Source organism: Hemibagrus wyckioides, linkage group LG06 (assembly GCF_019097595.1).
Source record: "Hemibagrus wyckioides isolate EC202008001 linkage group LG06, SWU_Hwy_1.0, whole genome shotgun sequence".
In the NCBI taxonomy this organism is placed as follows: Eukaryota; Metazoa; Chordata; class Actinopteri; order Siluriformes; family Bagridae; genus Hemibagrus; species Hemibagrus wyckioides.
In genome coordinates, this window is record NC_080715.1 from 21,492,736 (window position 1) to 21,510,951 (window position 18,216).

Sequence of the window (18,216 nt, forward strand, 5' to 3'; positions counted from 1 at the left end):
TGAATTTCACCTGATAACATCAGTTGTAATTGCTATAACTCTGTACATTATAATAAGAGTTTTAGGGGAGAAGTAGAGATTAAAAACTACTTGACATTAAATACTGACCAAAAAAAAGGAATTTGTTGGAAAACATCTTGGCTGTGAGTTCTTTCCACATCATAGATTATTTTGTCATTATTTTATTTACAGAGTTGTATTATATTTCGGCACAGCACTTATTTTTTTAATATTGCTATCTATCACTATTTATTTATAAAAGAAACATTTACTACATAAATTCCTCAATGTTCATGTATCCTTGTGTTGTAAAAAGATTTGTAAAAGTCATCCTATCTCAAATAAAAGCTCGAATATGCATTTACAGAAAAATCATGCCTACTGAAGACCATAGTGTTGTAACGATCTCCCTACTAACTGCTAAAGAGAGCGAGGGAGTCACCAACCAGATTACTAATTAATCACAAATTAACCCTTGTGTTAAAACCTAAATACATAATCCCAGGACCATGTACACCAAAAGTATGAGTTTATTTGAAAGGACACAAAAAATTTTCATAAACAAATCCCCCAAAACATAACAACCACTGCAACACAGAAACCCAAAGGCATACCCATGCATTTCAGTCACTGCTGTTTGAAAAGGTGTGAAACAAAGGAAGCCTTATCTGTCCATTGTCCTACTGTCCATACAGTAATCCAAATGTCCTGTAGATTAATGTCTGTTGCACCAGCATGGGTTGAAGTGTAGGCCTACACTATATTGCCAACAGTATTCGCTCACCTGCCTTGACTCGCATATGAACTTAAGTGACATCCCATTCCTAATCCATAGGGTTCAATATGACGTCGGTCCACCCTTTGCAGCTATAACAGCTTCAACTCTTCTGGGAAGGCTGTCCACAAGGTTTAGGAGTGTGTTTATGGGAATTTTTGACCATTCTTCCAGAAGCGCATTTGTGAGGTCACACACTGATGTTGGATGAGAAGGCCTGGCTCTCAGTCTCCGCTCTAATTCATCCCAAAGGTGTTCTATCAGGTTGAGGTCAGGACTCTGTGCAGGCCAGTCAAGTTCATCCACACCAGACTCTGTCATCCATGTCTTTATGGACCTTGCTTTGTGCACTGGTGCACAGTCATGTTGGAAGAGGAAGGGGCCAGCTCCAAAGTGTTCCCACAAAGTTGGGAGCATGGAATTGTCCAAAATGTCTTGGTATGCTGAAGCATTCAGAGTTCCTTTCACTGGAACTAAGGGGCCAAGCCCAGCTCCTGAAAAACAACCCCACACCATAATCCCCCCTCCACCAAACTTTTCACTTGGCACAATGCAGTCAGACAAGTACCGTTCTCCTGGAAACCGCCAAACCCAGACTCGTCCATCAGATTGCCAGATGGAGAAGCGCGATTCGTCACTCCAGAGAACGCGTCTCCACTGCTCTAGAGTCCAGTGGCGGCGTGCTTTACACCACTGCATCCGACGCTTTGCATTGCACTTGGTGATGTATGGCTTGGCTGCAGCTGCTCGGCCATGGAAACCCATTCCATGAAGCTCTCTGCGCACTGTTCTTGAGCTAATCTGAAGGTCACATGAAGTTTGGAGGTCTGTAGCGATTGACTCTGCAGAAAGTTGGCGACCTCTTCGCACTATGCGCCTCAGCATCCGCTGACCCCGCTCCGTCAGTTTACGTGGCCTACCACTTCGTGGCTGAGTTGTTGTCGTTCCCAAACACTTCCACATTCTTATAATACAGCTGACAGTTGACTGTGGAATATTTAGGAGCGAGGAAATTTCACGACTGGATTTGTTGCACAGGTGGCATCCTATCACAGTTCCACGCTGGAATTCACTGAGCTCCTGAGAGCGACCCATTCTTTCACAAATGTTTGTAAAAACAGTCTGCATGCCTAGGTGCTTGATTTTATACACCTGTGGCCATGGAAGTGATTGGAACACCTGATTCTGATTATTTGGATGGGTGAGCGAATACTTTTGGCAATATAGTGTATATTATACATACAGTATCTCACAAAAGTGAGTACACCCCTCACATTTTTGTAAATATTTTATTATACCTTTTCATGTGACAATACTGAAGAAATGACACTCTGTTACAATGTAAAGTAGTGAGTGTACAGCCTGTATAACAGTGTAAATTTCCTGTCCTCTCAAAATAACTCAATACACAGCCATTAATGTCTAAACTGTTGGCAACAAAAGTGAGTACACTCCTAAGTGAAAATGTCCAAATTGGGCCCAAAGTGTCAATATTTATTGACCATTATTTTCAAGCACTGCCTTAACCCTCTTGGGCATGGAGTTCACCAGAGCTTCACAGGTTGCCCCTGGAGTCCTCTTCCACTCCTCCATGATGACATCACAGAGCTGGAGGATGTTAGAGACCTTCACCCCCACCTTCCGTTTGAGGATGCCCCACAGATGCTCAATAGGGTTTAGGTCTGGAGACATGCTTGGCCAGTCCATCACCTTTACCGTCAGCTTCTTTAGCAAGGCAGTGGTCGTCTTGGAGGTGTGTTTGGGGTCGTTATCATGTTGGAATACTGCCCTGCGGCCCAGTCTCCAAATGGAGGGGATCATGCTCTGCTTCAGTATGTCACAGTACATGTTGGCATTCATGCAGGCCCAGACCATGACACTCCCACCACCATGCTTGACTGTAGGCAAGACACACTTGTCTTTGTACTCCTCACCTGGTTGCCGCCACACACACTTGACCCCATCTGAACCAAATAAGTTTATCTTTGTCTCATCAGACCACAGGACATGGTTCCAGTAATGCATGTCCTTAGTCTGCTTGTCTTCAGCAAACTGTATGCGGGCTTCTTGTGCATCATCTTTAGTAGAGGCTTCCTTCTGGGACGACAGCCATGCAGACCAATTTGATGCGGTGTGCGGCGTATGGTCTGAGCACTGACAGGCTGACCCCCCACCCCTTCAACCTCTGCAGCAATGCTGGCAGCACTCATACGTCTATTTCCCAAAGACACCCTCCGGATATGATGCTGAGCACGTGCACTCAACTTCTTTGGTCGACCATGGCGAGGCCTGTTCTGAGTGGAACCTGTCCTGTAAAACTGCTGTATGGTCTTGCCCACCTTGCTCTCAGATCGTCAGAGAGTTCTTTGCCATGAGGTGCCATGTTGAACTTCCAGTGACCAGTATCAGAGAATGTGAGAACAATAACACCAAATTTAACACACCTGCTCCCCATTCACTCCTGATACCTTGTAACACTAACGAGTCACATGATACCGGGGAGGGCAGGGGCGTCGCTAGGGCTCGAGCCCCGAATGATTTTAATCTAGCCCCGAATGTTTTTTTGGCACACACGCCAAAATACCGCGAGAGTGTGCGAAGTTGGATACTGTTTATTTGTGTTTATTATTAAACAATATTACATAAAAATGCTCTTTCAAAACTTATGTTATTCTTGCTTAGCCCTTCTCCCTAATTAGCCCCTGATCTTTCGGGCTCAGCCCCTGATGTTTTCAATCCTAGAAATGCTCCTGGGGGAGGGTAAATGGCTAACTGGGCCCAATTTGGACATTTCCACTTAGGGTTGTACTCACTTTTGTTGCCAACGGTTTAGACATTAATGGCTGTGTGTTGAGTTATGTTGAGGGGACAGCAAATTTACACTGTTATACAGGCTGTACACTCACTACTTTACATTGGAGCAGAGTGTCATTTCTTCAGCGTTGTCACATGAAAAGATATAATAAAGTATTTACAAAAATGTGAGGGGTGTACTCACTTTTGTGAGATTGTTTTGTGTGTATATTATAGAAAATATTTCAAATGCTGAAAATGTGATCTTTGTCTTTTAATTTACCTTTATTTATATATGTTATTAATTATGTCTGTTGTTATGTTATTGATTACTGTTCACTGAGAGTATTCACCTGTGGGGGAAGGGGCAGTGAAACAGCAGCTCTGGTTCCTGTGTGATTTATTTAACACAATTTTCCCCTTTTACAGGTATGTAATGTTTAATTTCAATGACAATATAAAGTTGGCACTATAGGTTTGCACTATCTGTGGAAAACGTTATTGTTTCCACAAGTGTTTTTTGTTAAAAGTTTGTGCTGTTATGAGTTTTATGTGTTTAGTATACAAATAGGCTCAGGTCATGCTAGTCATGCTAGCGATGGACAAAACATACTCACCTAATTATTGTATTCAATGGTATAAAATTGTATATGTAGCAGCTCCTGTTCCTGCATGATTTATTTAACATAATTTTCACAATTTTCACTTTCACAGATTTAGAGGGTACTACATGAGCAGTTCTTTTCACATCATACATTATTTTGTCATTATTTTATTAATAGAATTGTATGATACTTTGGCACTGCATTTATTTAACCATTTATTAATATTGCTATTTATAACCACTTTCATGATTAATAAAATATAAATGTACTACATTTGTTTCCCACTGTTCCTCTGTCCATGTTTGGCAAAAATGATTGTCTACTGTACAAGCTCAGTTATTTATATAGCAAAAAATCGTGCTTACTGATTGACTAATAGTGTCACTGTAACATCACCTCCGGCATCGGGTTTTGATGCCACCAGCGAAGGAACACTTCTGGGTTTCATAGACATTTAAGTAGCGTGCTAGCCTCGTCAATACACGAAGTATTGTGATTGCCACGTTGCCGAGCCTTGCCATTGTCTATTGCTATTGGATTACTGTGTTTGACTCTCGCCTGTTATTTCTCGTTTTCGGTTCCCAGTTTTGCATCTGTCAGTTTTGTTTGCTACTGTGTTTGTATTTTTCGGTATTTGATTTCCCATCCGCATTTCCATGTTTGCCTTGTGTTTTGGATTATTTAATAAATATGCACATGGATCCTACTTCATCCACCTCCGGCATTTTGTTACAGTCACCATAAAATATATGAATTATCTGGATTTTGTTGAGCGCGTAAAGTGTTTATGAAAATTATAACTTAAGAAAAATTATAACTTGAAACTGAAATGGATTTAATAGTGATCATTAAAGGTTATCAACCAGTAGCTAATTGGCTCAATCTGTAGGTCTACATCAACACTTGCAGTCAAAAATGCAAAAGAAATCTAAAGCCTTGCTGACTTGCTTTTTTGGGAAGGACCCAAAAGAATGAATGTTTCTGTAATTCCCCAAGCATTGTTGACTGTAAAACGTACACCCCCTCCATTGCATTTACAAAATATTTCTTTTGTACTGCTCAGAACATTGAATATCCTGTTGGTTTGATGGCATGGTTTTGTCCAACTTCAGACAGCCACCTTAGGTTGTAGGTTACAGCTTTTCTGTTTTCTGTGTTTGCTATTTTGAGGAAACACATCATGAACCCCAATCATTGTGGGTCTGGAACACTAAAAAATATAAATCACTAAGAGGTTTGTATTCAACACCTGACAGAAGATATACCAGACAGAAATACCTGAGGTGAAAAAGATCATAAGTGACTAAACTTCTTACATCTGTGTCTTTTAACATATGGTCAATGAAGTCATTGAACCATTAACCGTATATAAACATATTGTATTAAATCACCAATTGGTCTGAAAGGGAAAGTTTGAGCATATTTGTTTGTGCACTGCATTATGACTTGGTGCTGTGGCACACGCATTTGCGGAACCGGGGTTGTAACAATAAATGTGTCCTACAGATTCTGGAAGACATCAGGCATGTTCAATATATGGCAAGCAATGCTGTGTCTCATTCCGTTCTCAGGGAAGTGAGATACATAAGTAACCTGAGACGTTCCCTTTTGAAGGAACTCAACACTGCATCATGGCTTGACATTATGCTAAACCTCAGGGTGGGCACTGATATTAAGAGGTAAACCTTATAAGTGAGGTAAAGACTAAGATGAGAGCCTTTTCCAGAGCCAGAATCTTCTCTGAGGTTGACTCCAGTGGCTCAAACAGGTTGATAATCTCCACCAGGAAGCCCAAGAGGTTTGTGGCCTGCAGAAATGGCCTTCTGGCACCACGCATGGCTGCATGTGAATGGAAGTCCTGAGAATCGGTGCATGGCTGGCCAAAAACACCATCATGTACACCTCAAGGTAAGCAGGAGCTAACTCTGACATGAGATATTGTTGGAGGAACTCCAGTAGGGCAGGAGGCTGGAGCCAAGTGCACCACTGGCAGAAAACCTCAACTTCAGGGCATATAGTTTCTGGTTGAGGGAATCCAAAGCCAAGAGGCCAATGTCTATGAGCTTGTCCCCATAAGGGGACAAATCACATGTTTAGATGGGGTAGTATGGTATAATGGTAAAAAGTCCCTTCTGTCAGGAATTGTTTAAATAGTGACACTAAGGAGAGACCCCATGTCTATGGGCTAAACCTGGGTGAGCCACCATGGCACCACTAAAAGCGAGTTCCTAATAAACTTCCAGGAGTACTTTTAGGAGCACTAGTGAAGCTTGTTCTAAATAGATGTGGGTGTCTGGGCAGTCCTGCACATACTAGTCCCTGGGTTGTGTTGGAATTCCAGTGGCGAAAACACTGCACTCATTCCTGGGCAGTTCACACACCAGGGAAGGCAAGAACCTCCCCAAAAGCCCTGGTAGGGATGACGTCCAAGAACCGCATCCCAGCCCATAAGAGCAACATCCATCAGGGAAAGACTGTGACAGTACAATGACTGAACTAGAAGCAGCCAGTCATTTATGCAGATTAGTGCATGGATACCATGAGGCTGCCACAGGGTCTGGTCTATAACCCATGTACAACCCAGTGACTTGCGGGGGACTGGACTTGACCAAAGTATCTCTCTTATTCTTTAATGCAGAAGTATGTGCCTGTTACATCCCTGATGATTGTCCTGCTTTGAAACTTGATGCAATCTAAAAACAAACAGTGAACCCTCTTGGATGCAATGGAATATGACACTCTATGACCCCCGTGCACAGGAGAGAGAGGGAGAGAGAGACTGGCTCTGTTCCCTGCGCACTACAGTGGTCACGGCACCTGGGGTCGGTGTGAGGAGGTTTGTACCCCTCTGTTACAGTATCTAGAACTAATAGAGATATGTTTGGCAGTGACTGTAAGCCTTTTCTTACAAAAGCACACAGTAATGGAACAGCCTTCCAATTAGTGGGGGATTCAGACACAGTCTCAGTTTTTAAGTCTAGACTGAAAACAAATGTATAGTTTTTCTTATGTAAAGGAGCAGATCAACAGTGTTATACAGAGGGACCATTGAGAGTGTCCTGAGCAGCTGCATCATTGCCTGGTTTGGGAATTGTACTGTCTCGAATCGCAAGACCCTGCAGCGGATTGTGAGGACAGCTGAAAAGATCATTGGATTCTCTCTCCCCTCTATCACGGACATTTACACCACACGCTGCATCTGCAAAGCCAACAGCATTGTGGATGACCCCACACAACCCTCACACACACTCTTCACCCTCCTGCTGTCTGGACCTCACAACCAGACTGTTGAACAGTTTCTTCCCTCAAGCCATCAGGCTCCTCAACATCCAGAACTGAAACTGTACAAAACTCTCTCTCACACACACACACACGCACACTCACCTGTGTAAACAGACTCACAATATAATGTTCACTACTTATTTGCACTACTTCAACCACTGTTATATTTTAACCACTGCTATAATGTTTATTTCTTATTTGCACTACTTCATCTGCTGCTACCGCATTTTTGCACAATCCACATTGTCATGCCGCTATATGTATGTTACAGTCATACCTGGTTTTTAGAGTTCTCAAATTCGCACATCATTCCATTTTGTTTCATTGCACATGTTCTTCTTTGGCGCTATGTGTCCTGTCTTGTGTTGTTTTTTGTACTTCCTGTTTTTGCACTGTCTTGTCTTTGCACTGTTTGCACCTAGTTGCACACATTGCATTTTATGTAGCTAGGACAAACTTCTGTCCTAGCTCTGTGTTGTTGTTTCTGTTTGTAATTATATGTTGTATGTTATGTAGCACAACATACAACAAACTTTGTTCCATTTCACTATGTATTGCGTCAGCTATATGTGGTTGAAATGACAATAAAAGCTTCTTGACTTGACTTTAGATCTGGTTAGTTCATGGGCATGGTGTGTTTGATGTACCAGGATGTTTGGATACTGTCACCTTAGTACTCTTGCAATTCATGCAGGCTTGATGACTATGAAGTGGTTGGATGCTTTATGTCCCAGGAAGCTGTCATGATGGTGTAACCTTCTGGCTCTCCCTTTTAGTTAAGCTGTAATAGCTAGTTTTGCTGGAGTCCCTGCCTGCACTTTGCACAGGTTCCTCTGGTTGTAAATGCAGCAGTCATAGTTTGCAAACTCTATGAGGTCTCTCTGATCAGTTGTACTGTCTTACTATGTATATTATTTAGACATGTATTAATAAAGAGCAAGGCATACTGACTAGTTAGTGGGAGAAGGGGAAGAGATGGGACAATGCTTTGTAATCCCAATTATGGTCACTGTATCCATTGAAATCTAGAATGGTAGCTGCATTTAAATCTTGAATAGACCCTGCTATAGGGTAGGGATGCAACTGTTTCTCTACTTCATCCACCCCACTAAATTATCAATAAAAGGTTGGACAAAAATGTGTATGTGGAATCATTGGTTTGATACATGATGTAGCCTTCTCCAATAGGGTCTGTGCACTTTTTTTTAGCGACGTCGGTGACATGGAGAGGAGTAGTGCATGGTATCGTGGGAAGTCGTAGTTCCCAGATGAGGTGTTAATTGATCAGATTCACTGCAGCACCTTGTCTGATTTAGGGAGCTCCCAAGTACTGAGTCTGAATCTGAGATAAACCCTTTATACTGTTGCTGTCACAGCATATTATCCAGTCTGATGGTCACTGTGATATACTGGGACAATGACATGTCAGAAGTGATCTTGACCAAGAAGTTCAATATTCAGGTGAGGGCTCACACTGGTGACTTGGAGGGGGCATTGCAAAAGTATAACTAAAAAAGAGAGCCAGAAGCTGACACAGACATAAGGGCCTCCTGGGACATAAAGCTCCAGCCACTCCACCATCAACAAACCTGAGTGAACGTATGAGAGTGGGGGAGACAACTTCCAAACACATTTCTAAGGACAAATTAAATACACTACTCACAAAAAGTGAAGGATATTCAGCTTTTGGGTGAAATTTCAGGATGCACCTAAAATGCACTATAACCTTTACAGGTGAACTTAATTTGACCTTCTCTACACTTTTGAATGCACATGTCCAACTGTTCAGTGTTTCAGTACTTTTTGCGTAACTTGCTGTTCTCTAACAAGGTGCTTAACAGCAATATTCACAACTGGTGTTTGTTCCATAAATTGACCAAAAAATTTTCTGGTTCAATTAGAATTGGTATTTAAACAGTCCTCTTCATCATGCTGTTCACATTTTGACCACATCATGAGACCAAGACGACACCTAACAATTGATCAACAGTACCTCGCGATTGCGAGGCTTCAAACAGGATGTTCTCAGAACAAGTGGCCACTGAGCTTAGAGTGTCATCAGCAGGTTGCGACAGAGATACAGAGAGACTGGAAGAGTCACAGAAAGACATAGAAGTGTACAGTGCCCTGTGGAACTGGATGATGAATGCCACTCAACTCCAGGCACATTTAAGGGAGGTGAGAGGCACCCAAGTGTCACATCAGACCATTCGAAACCATCTACATCAGCGTGGTCTGCGTGCTAGATGACCTGCCACCTGACCACACCACCAGGCACAGGCATCATGGGCCAGGGAGCATTTATGTTGGACGAGGGACCAGTGGGCCTCAGTGCTGTTCTCTGATGAAAGTCAATTCAAGTTGAGCAGAAATGATGGCCACCAACGATGTTGGAGACATCAAGGAGAGCGCTATGCATCAGCCACTGTTGTCACCAGACGAGCCTTTGGTGCTGGTGGTGTTACAGTCTGGGCAGGTCTGTCTACTCAATACAGAACTGCCCTAAATCTTGTGAATGGTACAACATCATTAATCCAGTCATTGTGCCCCTGCATGAACAACACAGGCCTAATTTTATCTTCATGGACAACAATGCTCCAGCTCATCGAGGTCGCATCATTAGGGAATGGCTGCTGGAGGCTGGGGTACCTCAAATGGAGTGGGCTGCACTTTCTCCAGACCTGAATCCGATAGAAAACATATGGGATCAGCTGAGTCGCCGTGTAGAGGCTTGTAACCCTGCTCCCCAGAACCTCAATGACCTGAGGGGCGCCCTTCAAGAAGAGTGGAATGCCATGCCTCAGCAGACAATAAGTCGACTCATGAACAGCATGAGATGTCGTTGTCAAGCTGTAATTGACGGTCAAGGGCACATGACAAATTATTGAGACACTGACATTTTTTGTTGTGGTATACCCACCACTATTGTTGGCTTTTGTTTCAATAAATTGTTTGAGATGAGGAAATCACCATTGCATGCTTCTACTTAAATGCCCTACTTTCATGATATAATATCACTATAGCATGAACTACATTTTCCATAAATTTCACCCAAAAGCCAAATATCCTTAACTTTTTGTGAGTAGTATTAGATTAGATTAGATTAGATTAGATTAGATTAGATTAGATTAGATTAGATTAGATTAGATTAGAGTAGATTAGATTAGATTAGATTAGATTCAACTTTATTGTCACTGCACATGTGGGTACAAGGCAATGAAATGCAGTTAGCATCTAACCAGAAGTGCATTTTCGCAGTGCAAATAATTAGCATATATAATGCTATATAATGCTATAATATATAGCAATAAATAATTTGCATATATAAACAATATATGCATAGGTGTCTTTATTGTGCACGTGAGAGAGGACTGAGTGCAGCGCTGTGGAAACTGTGTCCTCCGTGCTCCTGTTCTGACGGTAAGCAAATTGATGGGTCAAGGGTGGCAGGAAGACAGGTTTTGAGGTGTGCCAGGACCAGCCGCTCAAAGCACTTAGTGATGATGGGGGTGAGCACTACTGGGCGGTAGTCATTAAGGCAGGATGCAGTGGAGTTTTTTGGTACAGGCACAATGGAGGTGGTCTTAAGGCAGGTGGGCACAATAGCTTGGGCTAGAGACAGCTTGAATAAGTCTGTTAGGACCCCTGCCAGCTCCCCAGCACATGCTCTGAGGACGCGCCTGGGGATACCGTCAGGCACTGCTGCTTTCCTTGCATTGATCCTGCTTAGTACTGCACTGACATCATTAGTGGAGCATGTGAGTGGCTGGAAGTCTGCCAGGAGCTCGATTTTGATTACTGGCTCCAGATTATCCCTTCAAAGCGAGCATAGAAGTTGTTTAGATCATTGAGAAAGGAGATATCAGTAGACAGGGGTGAAGGGTTGATGAACCTGTAGTTGCTAATGGCGTGAATGCCCTGCCACATCTGCTGGGGATTGCAGTTGGAGAAGTGTTCTTCAATACTCAGCTTGTAGCAGTACTTGGCCATCTTAATGCCCCGCTTCAGATTGGCCCTGGCTGTACTGTAGGCCTGTGCATCATCAGATGTAAAGGCAGCGTTGCGGGCCTTCAGTAAGAGGTGAACCTCTTTGTTCATCCAAGGCTTCTGATTTGGGTACATGGTGATCTGTTTCTGGGTGGTGACGCTGTCTGTCGTGGTGTTAATGTAATCCAGTATAGAGGAAGCGTAGCCTTCAATATATATATATATTGAAGGCTATATATATATACTACCAGTCAAAAGTTTGGACACACCTTTTAATTCAGTGTTATTTTTTTTAGGGATTTATTTTGTACATTCTAGAACAATACTGGAGATTTCAAAACTGAAATAACACACATGGACTTAAGTAATCCATATGTAATGACCACAAAAAACAGTCAGTTGTTATTTTAAGACACGAAGGTCAGGTGTTCTGGAATAGTTTTTGCAAGAACAGTATTGTCAAGTGCATTTACAAAAACCATCAAGCATCATGATGAAACTGGCTCACACTGGCTCCCAGTAAAACAAGACCAAAACTTACCTGCAGAGGGGAAGTACATTTAGAGTTACCAACCAGAATTAACAGCACCTCAGATTAGAGCCGTTATGAAGGCTTTACAGAGCATAAGTAGCAGACATATCTCAATATCAACTGTTCAAAGGACATTATTGTGCATTATTTTCAGTAAAGACCATGGAATTAGAAGGTGTGTCCAAACTTTTGACTGGTAGTATATATATATATATATATATATATATATATATATATATATATATATATATATATATATATATATATATACAGTGAAACCTTGACTTACGAGTTTAATTCATTCTGTGACCGAGCTCGTAACTCAATTTGCTCGTATATCAAATCAAATTTCTCCATTAAAATGAATTGAAATGTTATTAATCCATTCCAGCACCCCAAAAACCACACCATTTTTTCTGTTACGTGTTTTTAATGTACTTTATAAATAACAAATAATGTGTAAAAAATCACACATAATAACAGAGAACGTAAAGAAATGAACTGGTTTTATTAAGTGCACAGTATGTACGTTGAACATCTGACGAATATGCTGGCGGAGGTGGAGGAAATTTGCGGAGTTTTTCCAATTCATGCTCTATCGCTTAACTTACTCGCTACACATGCTACAATTTATTGCTAAATTTTACTTACTTAATCTTATTCTTCTTCACTGACTTTTGCCCTTTTTTTGCCTTGCTCTCACTTGCTGGGCGTTTCAATAAAAACCTGTCCAAGGAGGTTTGTTTCTTCCTCCCTTTCAAAATGTTTTGGAAATGAGTGAGGCAAGTGTCGTTACACAGCGCCAACACACGACCTGTTGCAACTTTTTCAGGGTGTTTCTTTTCAATAAACTCTGAAATTTTCTCCCACATTCCCAACATTTCCTTAATCTCACTTGTAGGGATAACCTCCTCCGCCTCTGGCTCCTCTACGTTAATTAGCTGCAAAACCTCTGCATGCTGCTGCTGCTTTAGCTCCTTTAATTCCTCCATTGTCAGTTCCTCATTGTGTTTCTCTATGAGGTCGTTAACGTCTTCTTCATTCACTTCCAGGCTCATGGACTTTCCGAGGGACACAATCTCTTCCACCACTAACACTTCAGGTTTGAATCCTTCGAAATCCCTTTCCGACAGAACCTCAGGCCACAGCTTCTTCCATGCAGAGTTTGTCGATAATTCTGAGGCAGGTCACGATATTGTAGTGATCCTTCCAGAACTCTCGAAGGGTGAGGTTTGTGCTCTCCGTATCCTCAAAGCAGTGCTGGAACAGGTGCTTGGTGAAGAGCTTTTTGAAATTTGAAATCACCTGCTGGTCCATGGGCTGCAGGATAGGGGTGGTGTTGGCTGGAAGGTAAAGGACCTTAATAAACTTAAATTCTTCAAGGATGTTATCTGCGAGGTTTGGTGGGTGCGCGGGAGCATTATCAAGGACGAGAAGGATTCAAGATTCAAGATTCAAGATTCAAGAAGCTTTTATTGTCATTTCAACCACATATAGCTGGCGCAGTACATTGTGACCTGGTGCTACATAAACATACAACTACTAGTACAATACAAAACAACAAACAACACCACAGAGCTAGGACAGAAGCTTGTCTTAGCCACGTAAAGTGCACAGTGTGCAGCTAGGTGCAAACAGAGCATAGACAAGACAGTGCAAAAAAGACAATAAATACAATAAAGACAACACAAAAGAACACAGGACACTTAGCGCTGAAAGGAAATAAAAGAACGTGTACTGGAATGTAAGTGAAATAAAATAGATAAAGTGAAATGATGTAGAAAAAAAAAAGTATTGTGCAAAAATATTGTGCAAAAATACACAGCAGCAGTTGAGGTAGTGCAAATAGAATAAACATAAATATAACTATAGCAGCGGATGACAGGTAGAGGTAGTGCAGTAAGTAATGAACAGTATAAATTATGTGTGTGTGTGTTTGTGTCCACACAGTCAAGAGAGAGTGTGTGTATCTGTGTGTGAGAGACAGAGAGTTAGTATACAGCTCAGTCCTGAGTGAGAGTGTGTGTGTGTGAGAGAGTGTAGAACAGTTCAGTCCTGAGTGAGAGTGTGTGTGTGTGAGAGAGTGTAGAACAGTTCAGTCCTGAGTGAGAGTGTGTGTGAGAGTGTAGAACAGTTCAGTCCCGGGTGTTGAGGAGCCTAATGGCTTGAGGAAAGAAACTGTTACACAGTCTGGTTGTGAGGGCCCGAATGCTCCGGTACCTCTTTCCAGATGGCAGGAGGGTGAAGAGTGTGTGTGAGGGGTGTGTGGGGTCAGCCACAATGCTGATGGCTTTGCGGATGCAGCGTGCGGTGTAAATGTCTGTGATAGAGGGGAGAGAGACTCCGATGATCTTCTCAGCTGTCCTCACTATCCGCTGAAGGGTCTTGCGATCTGAGACGGTGCAGTTCCCAAACCAGGCAGTGATGCAGCTGCTCAGGACGCTCTCGATGGTCCCTCTGTAGAACACAGACAGGATGGGGGGAGGGAGATGGGCTTTACTCAGCCTCCTCAGGAAGTAGAGGCGCTGCTGGGCTTTCTTGGTGATGGAGCTGGTGTTGAGTGACCAGGTGAAGTTCTCCGCCAGATGGACACCAAGGAATTCAACTGTGGGCTTGCAGGGGTAGGTTATTTTCCAAAAGGTACTTCTTGACCGCAGGACCAAAGACCAGGTTTACCCTCTGCACAAGAACTCCCTGGTGACCCACATAACCTGCAGTTTTTCTTTAAGTATCTTATGAGACTTAAAGGCTCTGGGGTTTTCAGAGTGATATACGAGTAGTGGTTTAATCTTGCAGTCACCAATCACATTCGCAAGTGCAAGGGTTAACCTATCCTTCATAGGTTTGTGGCCAGGCATGCTCTTCTCCTCTGCCCCTATATACGTCCTCCTCGGCATCTTTTTCCAGAAGAGCCTTGTCTCGTCACAGTTGAAGACTTGCTGGGGGATGTATCCTTCGGCTTCTATCAGTTTGGCAAAAATTATTATAAAATCCTCAGCTGCCTTCACATCCGAGCTTGCTGCCTCACCATGCCTGAGGACGGAATGAATGCCAGTCCTCTTCTTAAAATTATCAAACCATCCCTGACTGGCTTTGAATGACTCGTGCCTTCTCACAGATGATGCTCTCAGTCACAGTATCTCCTGCGAGCTGCTTCTCCATCAACCACACCAACAACAACTTTTCCATCTCTTCATGGACAGAGGTCTGGAACTTTGGAATAATCTTAAATGCCTTTGGCTGGCGTTATAGCCTTTATTGACTCATTCTGCTTCAAAATTGTACATATCATAGAAGTACTACGATTGTACTGCTTCGCCAAGTTGACAACACGCACACCTTGCTCATGTTTTTCGATGATTTTGTGCTTTATATCCAAGGACATCATCCTTTTATTATTCTCAGCACTGATCTTGGCACTCACTTTCTTAGGACCCATGGTTAAAATTAAGAAATTTACGACAGAGATGCTTGCACGGCAAGATAACCACGTGACCTGACCGCTCGCTGGGCTACCTAGTGGCAGGTGGCATAAGCTCGCTCGCTCGCAACTCAGATCACAGCTCGTGTCTTAAAGCAAAAAATCGACTGAGCGATGGCTCATATCTCGGAAAACTCGTAAGTTGAGTTAGTCATAAGTCAAGGTTTCACTGTATATATATATATATAAACTGCTATAGTGATATAGTTTTAGAGGGAGAGTCATTGTCTCGTTTGACATCACTGGACATTGCTATGATCTGTTTCATTACACCCAAACTGTCACTTTTGTCCTTATATAGTTTAGACGCAGAGGCAGTTGTCTTTTTGCCATCAGTGTACATCGCTGTGATCACTTTCATTAGACCCAAATTGTCACTTTTGTCCTTTTGGTATTTAAATGCATGTACCCACTGTGTCTGGTGCACCTGGGCAGAGATGGTGCCGTTGCTTGGGCCTGATCATCGTTGCTTGCAACTATATTTAGGGCCCAGGCACTAGCAGAAGGGACCTCTTGTTCTTCTAAGGATTATTAGGGCCCGAGCACCGAAGGAGCAAGGCCAGAGGCCTTGCACTGTAGGTGCGGAAGCCCTATTGTTTTTGTTAGAATTTTATATTTAGGGCCCGAGCACCGAAGGAGCAAGGCCAGAGGCCTTGCACCGTAGGTGCGGAAGCCCTATTGTTTTGGTTAGAATTTTATATTTATTTATTTAGGACCCAAGCACCGAAGGAGCAAGACCAGAGGCCTTGCACTGTAGGTGAGGAAGCCCTATTGTTTTCATTAGAATTTTATATATAGGGCCCGAGCACTGAAGGAGCAAGGCCAGAGGCCTTGCACCGTAGGTGCGGAAGCCCTATTGTATTTGTTAGAATTTTATATTTATTTATTTATTTATTTTTATTTTTTATTTTTCTCAAACTTTCAGGGCATTTTGGACCCCTTAACATGCTCAAAAACTCTTGAAAATCAGCAGACAGGTTGGAATCTGCGGCAAATAGGAAGTCACTGTGGCTCGGCCCTGGGCGTGGCACACACCCATTACAGCACCCCCTGGAACATCATGCTGCATAGCTGATACACACTTGCACATATCCATGTACAACTTGGTACACACTTAGGTCTCATTGAACTGAACAACTTTCACACTGCATGTCATTAAGTCTGAAGTGAGTTATTTTGAGTTGTTTGCAAAACGCACCAAATGGAATTTGAAATATTCCTCCTAGGGAACTGATACAACTGCCACTAGGCTAAAATGATGCCAAGACATTGATAATGCAAAATTGATGAGGGATTTTTGATATCTCAAATGGTTCAGCCGTGAGAAGCCCTTAAACTTACGGTGAATAAAACGAAACAGGAAGTGGCTAATAACTTCTGTGTACATTGAGTGATCTACATGAAACCTTAGGATTATGTTAAGCATTGAAAGCTGATCACAATGATATGACAACTGTGAGTCTTGGTCATAGCACCACCAACTGGCAGCAGGAAGTGTGTCACTTTTTGAAATCTCTAATATTTTCTCCCTTACTTTCACCTGATGTGGTTCAAAACCAGTCAGGATAATGACAAGACATGGCTGATGTGAAACTGTGAAGGAATTTTTAATACCTTGAATCGTGTTACTATGGCGACGATTTACATGAGACCATAATAGAAGAAAATGAATCTTCTCATATCTTACGAGTGGAAAGGCCTAATGTTCCAAAATATTTCACATAGAGAGTGTAAATGGATATGAGAAAGTCCAGTGTGGCTGGTTCCCGGGTGTGGCACAGGGCTGTCACAGTGCCCCCTGGAACTTTGTCAGAAATATAGCTGCACAGCTCATATTCACTTGCACGTATATGCATGACATGCGGTATAGATTTAGATCTCATTGAGCTACATGACGTTCATCCACCTGTCATGGGATCTGCTCAACAGGAAGTCAGTTATTTTGGGATGTTTGAAAAACGCACCCAACGGAATGTGATATACTCCTCCTAGGGGATTTGTATGATTTTGACCAAACAGGGTCCAATATGATCTGAACATTGAGGATCAAAAATCTCAAACAGTTCAGCCGTGAGGAGCTCTTAAACTTATGACGAATAAAAGGAAACAGGAAGTGGCTAATAACTTCGTTGTAAAATCAGTGATGTACATCAAACCACAACTTTATGTTAAGAGAAGAAAGCTGATCACACAGACATGACTACTGTGAGTCTCAGTCATAGCGCCACCAACTGGCAGCAGGAAGTGTGTCACTTTTAGAAATCTAATATATTGTCCCTTTCTTTCATCTGATTTGGTTGAAAATCAGTCAGAATAATAGCAAGACATGGCAGATGTGAAACTGTGAAGGAATTTGTGATATTGTGAATGATGTTGCTATGGTGAGGACATAATAGAAGAAAATTAATCTTTTTATATCTTAACAGTGGAAAGTCCTAATGTTTCAAAACATTTTACATAGAACGAACAACTGGTTGTGAATAAGTTTGCCTAGTTTCATGACTTTGTGATGCTCAAACCGCTCACAACAAAATTTAAATTTATCAGTCCATTGACTAGACTTGGTTTTGGCCTGACTCCTGCAGTACTAGACTATGTCCACTAGAGGCTCTTTCCCCTTTATTTTTATATTTTTAAATATGGCTTCATGTTCACAATTTATATACACAGAGTCAGCCAAAAAATGTATATACACTTCAGGAAAAGTAAAATAGTATGATGTAAATAATATTAATATAATATTAATAATATTATCATAATA